The sequence below is a fragment of the Electrona antarctica genome, assembly GCF_951216825.1.
Source record: "Electrona antarctica genome assembly, chromosome: 9".
Classification (NCBI taxonomy): domain Eukaryota; kingdom Metazoa; phylum Chordata; class Actinopteri; order Myctophiformes; family Myctophidae; genus Electrona; species Electrona antarctica.
In genome coordinates this window covers 15,290,228-15,299,806 of record NC_136790.1, presented here as the reverse complement: position 1 = coordinate 15,299,806, position 9,579 = coordinate 15,290,228, and the positions used below count along the sequence as shown (strand labels likewise).

Here is a 9,579-nt window from a genome sequence, read left to right as displayed (position 1 = left end):
AACACTAGGCGGGCTATGATAAGACACAGTACTATCCCTTCAAAGAGAGAATGTCAACACTAGGGTGGGCTATGATAAGACAGTACTATCCCTATGATAAGACACAGTACTATCCCTTCAAAGAGACGGGCTATGATAAGACACAGTACTATCCCTTCAAAGAGAGATGTCAACACTAGGTGGGCTATGATAAGACAGTACTGTCCATATGATAAGACACAGTACTATCCCTTCAAAGAGACGGGCTATGATAAGACACAGTACTATCCCTTCAAAGAGAGAATGGATGACAGAAGTGTCCTCCCACGGTCTGGCTCCTCCATCTATAGCACCATCTAGCCTGTATCTCACTCTCCTCTATATGCTCAGAAGACTACAGCTTGTTAGCCAAACCAACGGCGCACTATGATATAATTCACAGCTCCAGAGCTATCACTCACAGCCCACACACACACACAGTAGCAGGCAAGCGCAAATAGCCAGCAGTGGCTGCATCCCGCGCACGCACGCACGGACGCACGCACGCACGCACGCACGCACGCACGCACACACACACCCCAGAGAGACTATAGGCAATTAGGGGAAAGCGCTAAAACCCCTCCATGTACTTGACTCCCTCTCTTTCTTCCCCCTTCCATTTCTTTTGCTCGTGTCTGAAATTCTATCGGCACAAAAAAAAGAAAAGGAACAAAATTCTCTGGACTCTCTGACTGACTCCTCTGTCCGAGGCTGTGAGTGTTCTGAGAAGCAGCTGGGTGAAAGATAAAGCAGCCGGGCTTCACCAACCATTCACACTGGAGACCCCAGGAAAGTTGAGACTAGAGTGGCCTTGATTAGCCCAAGCGAGAGCTTTGGTCTGATGCAGAGATGGCAGAGCTCTTGGGTCGCTAATTGGCAGCGAGATATCTGTGGAGTTAACTCTGCCCTGCCACACTGTGGCAAACACACTCATATAGATATCTGTGGAGTTAACTCTGCCCTGCCACACTGTGGCAAACACACTCATATAGATATCTGTGGAGTTAACTCTGCCTGCCACACTGTGGCAAACACACTCAGCACAGCTGTGTAAACAGTGCATATAATACTGTACCGACCTTGGGAAGCAGTCAACATTATTTTAACGTCTAATTATTTACATAATGCACACTTTTTGGAACGTCTCTGTTTCTTCCGTGCAGTCTTGAACGTAATTTGATTGTTAACACACCCCCCCCCCCCCCCCCCCCCCCCCCCCCCCCCCCCCCCCCCCCCCCCCCCCCCCCCGTGCTAAGCAGATAAATTCAACCTTTTGCGGCACACGGGACTTCAGGTTGGCCTTCTTCTCTCACACAAGCTTCCATTCCCATATCTGCCTGCTTCCCCCCAGCCCAGCCTAAGCCTATAGTCTCCAGGGACCTCTCGGAAGGTAAGGTAATTTCAAAAGCAATCTTTGCTTGCAGGTACGAAGGCCTTTTGTGATGGATGAGCACTCTTTGACAATAAAAAGGCCCGGCTGATAGAGGTAATTCTTTATTACAAGACACCTAACGAGGATTTACTCTCTTCATCTGTGCTGCTTCTGGCCTCCATGCCCCTCCCTGTTCTGGCCATCGCAGCTGGGAATACATTGTACTTTAGCCCATTCTGTCCAAATGTCTTCTACATCCTGACAGTTTTCTGAAAAAGCTATGTTTCTATGTCAGTGGTCAAAAATAGCAGACCTACAAGCTCGTAGCGCGCCACTCAGTGGCGCGCTATGAGCTTGTAGATCTGCTAATTTTCAATAGCTAAAGCATAACATAATGCTAACACCAAAAGGGGTTCCCGCCCAAAATGGATTAATACTGGCCTGCTTCACACTTCACACACAGTTGGCCGCGGTTGCCAACGCTTCTGGTTCGACAGGTTAGGCAATAGAGGGATGCTTTTCGTATATATATATATATGAGTGTCTGAAGAGAAGGCATTCCTTTTATAAAGAATTTCCACAAATTAATTAGGAGCCATTTATATATTGCTTGACCACGAAGAATAGTCACACTCATTGAAATTCAACAGCCAGATAAAATATAGAGTAAAAGGCAAACGCTAAATTAACAGAACGGTACAATTACTGTAGCTCTCTCTCTCTCTTAACCCATTCTGACCTGAGATCAGATTCTAAAAATGTCTTTACATCCTGACAGTTTTCCGTTTCTATGTCAGTCGTTCTTCGATTCTTCAAAAATAGCAGACCTACAAGCTCATAGCGCGCCACTCGGTGGCGCGCTATGAGCTTGTAGCAGTGTTGTTTTTGTCGGCTATTTTTAAATTTAGTCTCAGTCTTAGTCCAGTTTCAATCACCGTTGTTAGTTTTTATAGTATTTAGTCGAACTCATCCTATTTTTATTTAGTCACGTTTTAGTCGACTAAAAGTCGAGCATTTTAGTCTTAATCTTAGTCCAATAATCCGTAAATGTATTTGTCTAGTTTTGGTCAACAAAAACTTGACATTTTAGTCTAGTTTTAGTCTGACAATTATTTTAGCCCTTTACTTTTTTCCATCTAATCTAAAAAAAATATTTCACATAGCATTTTCTGTCATCCTTTTGATAAAAAACACAATTGTAAGAAATACATCCAGGAATTACATGTATATGTAATTGGCCCCGGACCCCAATCTCAAAATATGTTGTTCGAGGGACCCCCCCTCCCGCAGAAGCAAAGATTATTAGTTAAAAACGTTCGCTCTGAAAGAATATATATCCAAATATTTTCCGCTCATTTTCACGATTTTTTCAAAAAAAATTCAACATTATATTTATAACATAATGCTTAAAACACCAAAAGGGGTTCCCGCCTAGAATGGATTTTAATCAACTATAGCAAGAAGATAGCCCAAGACTGCTACACAAAAGAGGCCTGGACTAGGGATCGGCTGTTACAAATTTAGGTTGATGATTAATTGTCTCACACATAATTGCGATTAGCGATTTAATTGTGTTTTGGCATTGGGACATTTAATATGAATAGAAATTACATTTCTGTTTGGCTTTTACTTAGGCTTCATAATAAAAAGGTGCACAGGGCAGAAATGACACATTTCCAAGCAATATACCAAGCAATTACAGGCATCTTTATGTTTTTCATGTCAAGGACCCCCAAATTGACACTCATTAGCCCGTGGACCCCCTTTTGAAAATATATGCCAAGGACCCCCATAAGAGTAGATTTTCACGGTTCTAGCAGTGATTTTCAACCATTTTCATTTCAAGGACCCCCCGGTTTGACCTGAATTAGGCTACAGTCCCCCATTTCTATCTCTGGGACCCCAATGTATATTGTAAAATCAATGTTAATTTAACCCATTTAGACCTGAGGACGCATGTGTGTCATATTATAGCTTTAAACCCATTTTGGGCGGGAACCCCTTTTGGTGTTTTAACTAAGCATTATGTTATACTTTAGCTATTGAAAAATAGCAGATCTACAAGCTCATAGCGCGCCACCGAGTGGCGCGCTATGAACTTGTAGGTCTGCTATTTTTGGAAAATCGTAAAAATGCGGCACAAATCTTTGAATATATATTCTTTCAAAGCGAACGTTTTTTTTATTTCGACGTCAGGCCTGAATGGGTTAACTCTGAGTGTACAAATGGAACCAAATGGACCGGTCAAGGTCCATTTGGTTCCATTTGTACACTCTCTGAGTTACAGACCCATAAGGGTCCATTTGGTTCCTAACTATCATTTAGCTGTGGACCCCCTGGAACTCTCTCAAGGACCCCTAGGGGTCCCCGGACCCCACTTTGGGAACCACTATAGAGCATGGTTTAGACTTCAAGGGTCTAGTTCAGGGGTTCTCAACGTTTTTGGCCGGGGACCCCCGGAAATGCTTTGGCAACGTCTCGGGACCCCGCCCCGCCCCCTCCCGACCCCCAATATAAATTGACTGCTACAATAACCTTAAACCATTTTGGGCGGAAACCCCTTTTGGTGTTTTAAGCATTATGTTATAATTTAGCTATTGAAAAATAGCAGATCTACAAGCTCATAGCGCGCCACCGAGTGGCGCGCTACGAGCTTGTAGGTCTGCTATTTTTTTTAAATCGTGAAAATAAAATTGGTAAAAAATCTTTTTTTTTTTTTTTTTTTTTTGAAAATAATTTGGGGACCCCCTAAAATAATTTGGCGACCCCCCGAGGGGTCGCGACCCACGGGTTGAGAACCCCTGGTCTAGTTGACCACTGACTTCTGTAATGACTGTTGGGGGAGGGGCCAACCTCTACAACAACTTTGCAACCTATCTTCATATAATTGGTCCTCACTAATGTTCATGGGAAAATTGTCTCAGAGGGCTGTGGGCAGTTCCGAAACCATCTTCCAGTGACATCATCGATGGGGAATCCAAGCGAATAGAAATTGCAGGCTTTATTATACAAGCCCCCAGTGAGGCTCTCCAACGTTGAGGCGCTCGGCCCTAGTGGTAAGAGCGGGGACTGCAGGCGGACCCGTGGAGTTATGACGAGGAAACCCTGTGCAGCTGGGGTTTAACATTGAGCGCCCGTTTGCACTTCTGCATTTTGGACACCAAATTTGGTGTCCAAATCGGGAAAAAAACGTGGAAGTAGACGGTTCTTCCGGGTGCTTCAAAACGCCACTGAGCAACTTCCGCTCCGGTTCAGTCTCTATCCTTTTAATACTCTATGGCTTTATATTGCTGAAAAGTTACAATGCGATAATGAAAGGCATCGTTCTTGCGATAATAAAATCTAACTGTAAAAAAATATATATATATATATATATCTCGTTTTAAAAAAAAATCTGCCTAACGAGAAGAGAAGGCAGCACTAAAGCCTTTAATGTATACTCAATCACTTGATTAAAATCGTAGTTGTTTTCGGCATGCGACACCGTCGTGCTGTGGATATTATTATTCTGTTACCCGCCGGGCAGTCAAAAAAAGCTGTGAATTCAGAGCCTCTATATGGACCTCAACATTGTCTCTCCACTGACATCACGGTCTGCAGTGAACCATAGAGGGAGCCAGCCAACGCAGAACCCCCCCCCCCCCCCCCTAAACTCACATCTCATCTACTACAGCCCAGTTCCTTCCACTGGATAACATGTGTAGCACAAACAATACACTTCACTGCCCTGGCTAGTGGCTACATCACTAGCCCATTCTGACCCGAGGCCTGGCTAGTGGCTACATCACTAGCCCATTCTGACCCGAGGCCTGGCTAGTGGCTACATCACTAGCCCATTCTGACCCGAGGCCTGGCTAGTGGCTACATCACTAGCCCATTCTGACCCAAGGCCTGGCTAGTGGCTACATCACTAGCCCATTCTGACCCGAGGCCTGGCTAGTGGCTACATCACTAGCCCATTCTGACCCGAGGCCTGGCTAGTGGCTACATCACTAGCCCATTCTGACCCGAGGCCTGGCTAGTGGCTACATCACTAGCCCATTCTGACCCGAGGCCTGGCTAGTGGCTACATCACTAGCCCATTCTGACCCGAGGCCTGGCTAGTGGCTACATCACTAGCCCATTCTGACCCGAGGCCTGGCTAGTGGCTACATCACTAGCCCATTCTGACCCGAGGCCTGGCTAGTGGCTACATCACTAGCCCATTCTGACCCGAGGCCTGGCTAGTGGCTACATCACTAGCCCATTCTGACCCGAGGCCTGGCTAGTGGCTACATCACTAGCCCATTCTGACCAGAGGCCTGGCTAGTGGCTACATCACTAGCCCATTCTGACCCGAGGCCTGGCTAGTGGCTACATCACTAGCCCATTCTGACCCGAGGCCTGGCTAGTGGCTACATCACTAGCCCATTCTGACCCGAGGCCTGGCTAGTGGCTACATCACTAGCCCATTCTGACCCGAGGCCTGGCTAGTGGCTACATCACTAGCCCATTCTGACCCGAGGCCTGGCTAGTGGCTACATCACTAGCCCATTCTGACCCGAGGCCTGGCTAGTGGCTACATCACTAGCCCATTCTGACCCGAGGCCTGGCTAGTGGCTACATCACTAGCCCATTCTGACCCGAGGCCTGGCTAGTGGCTACATCACTAGCCCATTCTGACCCGAGGCCTGGCTAGTGGCTACATCACTAGCCCATTCTGACCTCGACCTTTTTTTTTAAAAGGCTTATAGATCGCAACAGTTTTCCTTAAAAAAAACTATTTTTCTGTATGTCAGTGGTGCTCAACCTTGTTCATGTCAAGGACCCACAGAATTATCTGTATTTGGCCACTGACCCCCATCTGAAAATATGTCGTTCCAGGGAGAAGCAAAGATTTGAGTTAAAAACGTTCACTGTGAAAGAATATATATATATATATTCAAAGATTTGTGCCACATTTTCACGATTTCTCAAAAATAGCAGACCTACAAACTCAACCTACGAGCTTGTAGATCTGCTATTTTTCAATAGCTCAAGTATAACATAATGCTTGAAACACCAAAAGGGGTTCCCTTCCCGCCCAGAATGGGCTATAGAGTGCCTGACGGACAGCGGTATCTGCTCTAGTAAAATGAGAAACGGGGGGGATGGCCGGCATGACAACAAGCCATCACTTCTGTAGCAAAAAGCAAGACAGCTAAAATGAGCTGCGGGATTAACAATCTGTCCAAAATACCTCATGTTGGGCTTCGGCGTTTCATAGCAGTGCCAACAGTAAATGACAGGTAAACCTGTCACAGCTGGCTAAAAGCCATTAGCCCGCCCTTCCCCCCCCCCCCCCCCCTGCAGGTGGCCAGCTCAGCGGAGAAAACACACTGGGATATAGGAAATTGAAACTAATAGGACAGACTACTACAGGGGTTCTCAACCCGTGGGTCGCGACCCCTCGGGGGGTCGCCAAATTATTTTAGGGGGTCCCCAAATTATTTTCAAAAAAAAATAAAGAAAAGATTTTTTTTTAAATTTTATTTTCACGATTTTTCAAAAATAGCAGACCTACAAGCTCGTAGCGCGCCAGATCTGCTATTTTTCAATAGCTAAATTATAACAATGCTTAAAACACCAAAAGGGGTTCCCGCCCAAAATGGTTTAAGGTTATTGTAGCAGTCAATTTATATTGGGGGTCGGGAGGGGGCGGGGCGGGGGTCCCGAGACATTGCCAAAGCATTTCCGGGGGTCCCCGGCCAAAAACGTTGAGAACCCCTGGACTACTACACAGCACACTGCTGCCATGCATAGACACACCCATTCATAAACCAATGTGCAGAGGAAGGAAACCATGCGAGGCACAAACCTACCAGTCACTCTACCCCTGAGCCACTATGGCTGTTTCAAAACAAATTAATTGACCTGGCCATATAAGCTACATTTGCAGCTAGTATTATATGCAAACAATTAACCCATTTTGGGCGGGAACCCCTGTTGGTGTTTTAAGCATTACGTTATACTTTAGCTATTGAAAAATAGCAGATCTACAAGCTCATAGCGCGCCACCGAGTGGCGCGCTACGAGCTTGTAGGTCTGCTTTTTTTGAAAAGTCGTGAAAATGTGCTGCAAATCTTTGAATATATATTTCAGAGCGAACATTTTTAACAAAAATATTTGCTTCTGTGGGGGTCCCTGGAACAACATATTTTGAGATGGGGGTCCGTGGCCCAATAGAGATAATTCTGGGGGTCCTTGACATGAAAAAGGTTGAGCACAACTGACATAGAAACATAGGTTTTTCAGAAAACTGTCAGGATTTAAAAGCCTTTTTTTCAGTCCAAAATGGGTTAATGGAGTGCAAACAGATGCAGATGTGTAAACAAAGGAAACGGTTTTCTTATAGCCCGGGTTTTCTTAATTTACCCACCAAACTTTCCTCGCTACTTTAGTCAGGACAAGGGGGACATGTTGCTGCCAATATAAAGCCTCAAAATCATGCTCAAATCATGGCTCCTAATGACCATGAGAATCAAATTAAGACTCAGTCAGTCAGTCAGTCATTCAAAAGGGACTTCAATACGTCCTCATTAGTTTGAGAGGATGGGGCACCCCCGAGTGGTCCAGATGGGATTCTCCACTCATCGCCTCTTCTTTGAGTGAGGGAGCCATTGCATTATCTCTCCTTTTCCATCCCCCCCGTTTCTCTCTCTCTCTCCCTATAAGTGTGTCTCTCGTCCCTTCACACACCGTGCTCAGATTTCCCAAGTAATTACACTCTGGCATTCTGGGAGTTCTGCCATGTATAATGACTGGCGAGCAGAGCATCACCACCACGCCGACTGGATGCTTGAGATAAGGAGGCCAGGACACTGTTCTTCTTCACCAAAGTGGTAGAGAGCTGGTGCCACCACTCTATTCTCCATATGCAGACCGCGGCCACCTTACCATATAACGCCGGGGCTCCACCGGAGGCGTCAGCGTCGTGTCTCCGTCAGGGAATGTTCCCTTTTTAATCAATGAATGGTGGCTCCACTGCCCGCGTTGCGTGACTGCATTCAAATTGCCCCGGTTCGTTTTTTGACGCACGCGACGCGACGCTGACGCGCCCGGTGGAGCCCCGGTGTAAGTTAATGGAAAGGTGCTACCTAGGTGCAACTTCCATTGGCAGCCCATTCATCCAAACAGAAAAGTCCTATGTGATTGTATTAAACAACGTCAAACTCACCAACATTGCAGCTGTAGAGAAAGCTTGAATTATTCTTTCTTTCATAAAAATCCACTGTATACATGTTATGAGTTACTTTGTGTCCTTCCAAATGATTCCTTTTCTAAGTGCTGGAGTTTGGAAGTGCTCGTTAGATATCACTCAACTGCCCTGTGTACCACCTGTTTTGAATTAGCACATAATGCAAGAGGCAGCAGGACATTGCTTTACTGAAAACGAGTGCTTCCAAACTCTGATGGAAACATGGCCGCGGTCTGCAAATGGTCTATACCGATTTGGATAGAAGTCAAAATCATGACTCAGTGTTGCCATGGCAATGGATTTCAGCCAATGGGTGTATTTGGGGAGTTGCGTCGTGATCCAAGAAATTATGGGGGGCATTTATTGTGACTGTATGACCTACGGTTTAAGAGATATAGGCGAAAATGTGAAGTTGGCCACCATGAGGCCGACTTTAAGCGTTTCTTCCTTGGTCTAATAGGAATGTGATCGGTCCAGCAGTGCCCAAGATCGGCATCTCACAGACAGACGGACTCACAGGAGCGTGAACATAATCCCTGCCCGCCCCTTGGCGGCCGTTCCGGCCTGGCGGAGATAATAGCCAAGTTGTTCTTGCTTCTCTGCTTCTGCAGTGTCTTCTTCACTGCATAGATGAATACATATAAGCGTATATGGGGGGAAAGCCACTATGTCCATAGCCTCGGGTTGTTTTTGAGAGGTGCTATAGCCCCTCCACTATGTCCATAGCCTCGGGTTATTTTTGAGGGGCGCTATAGCCCCTCCACTATGTCCATAGCATCGGGTTATTTTTGAGAGGTGCTATAGCCCCTCCACTATGTCCATAGCCTCGGGTTATTTTTGAGGGGCGCTATAGCCCCTCCACTATGTCCATAGCCTCGGGTTATTTTTGAGAGGTGCTATAGCCCCTCCACTATGTCCATAGCCTCGGGTTATTTTTGAGGGGCGCTATAGCCCCTCCACTATGTCCATAGCC

The 9,579-nt window shown here is 46.0% G+C and overlaps 1 protein-coding gene across 2 annotated transcripts in view; it reads right to left on the bottom strand.

Moving 5' to 3' along the window:
- tex264a (testis expressed 264, ER-phagy receptor a) overlaps nt 1–9,579 on the bottom strand; it is a 167,037-nt gene that overhangs the window by 138,985 nt on the left and 18,473 nt on the right. The window lies entirely within an intron of this gene.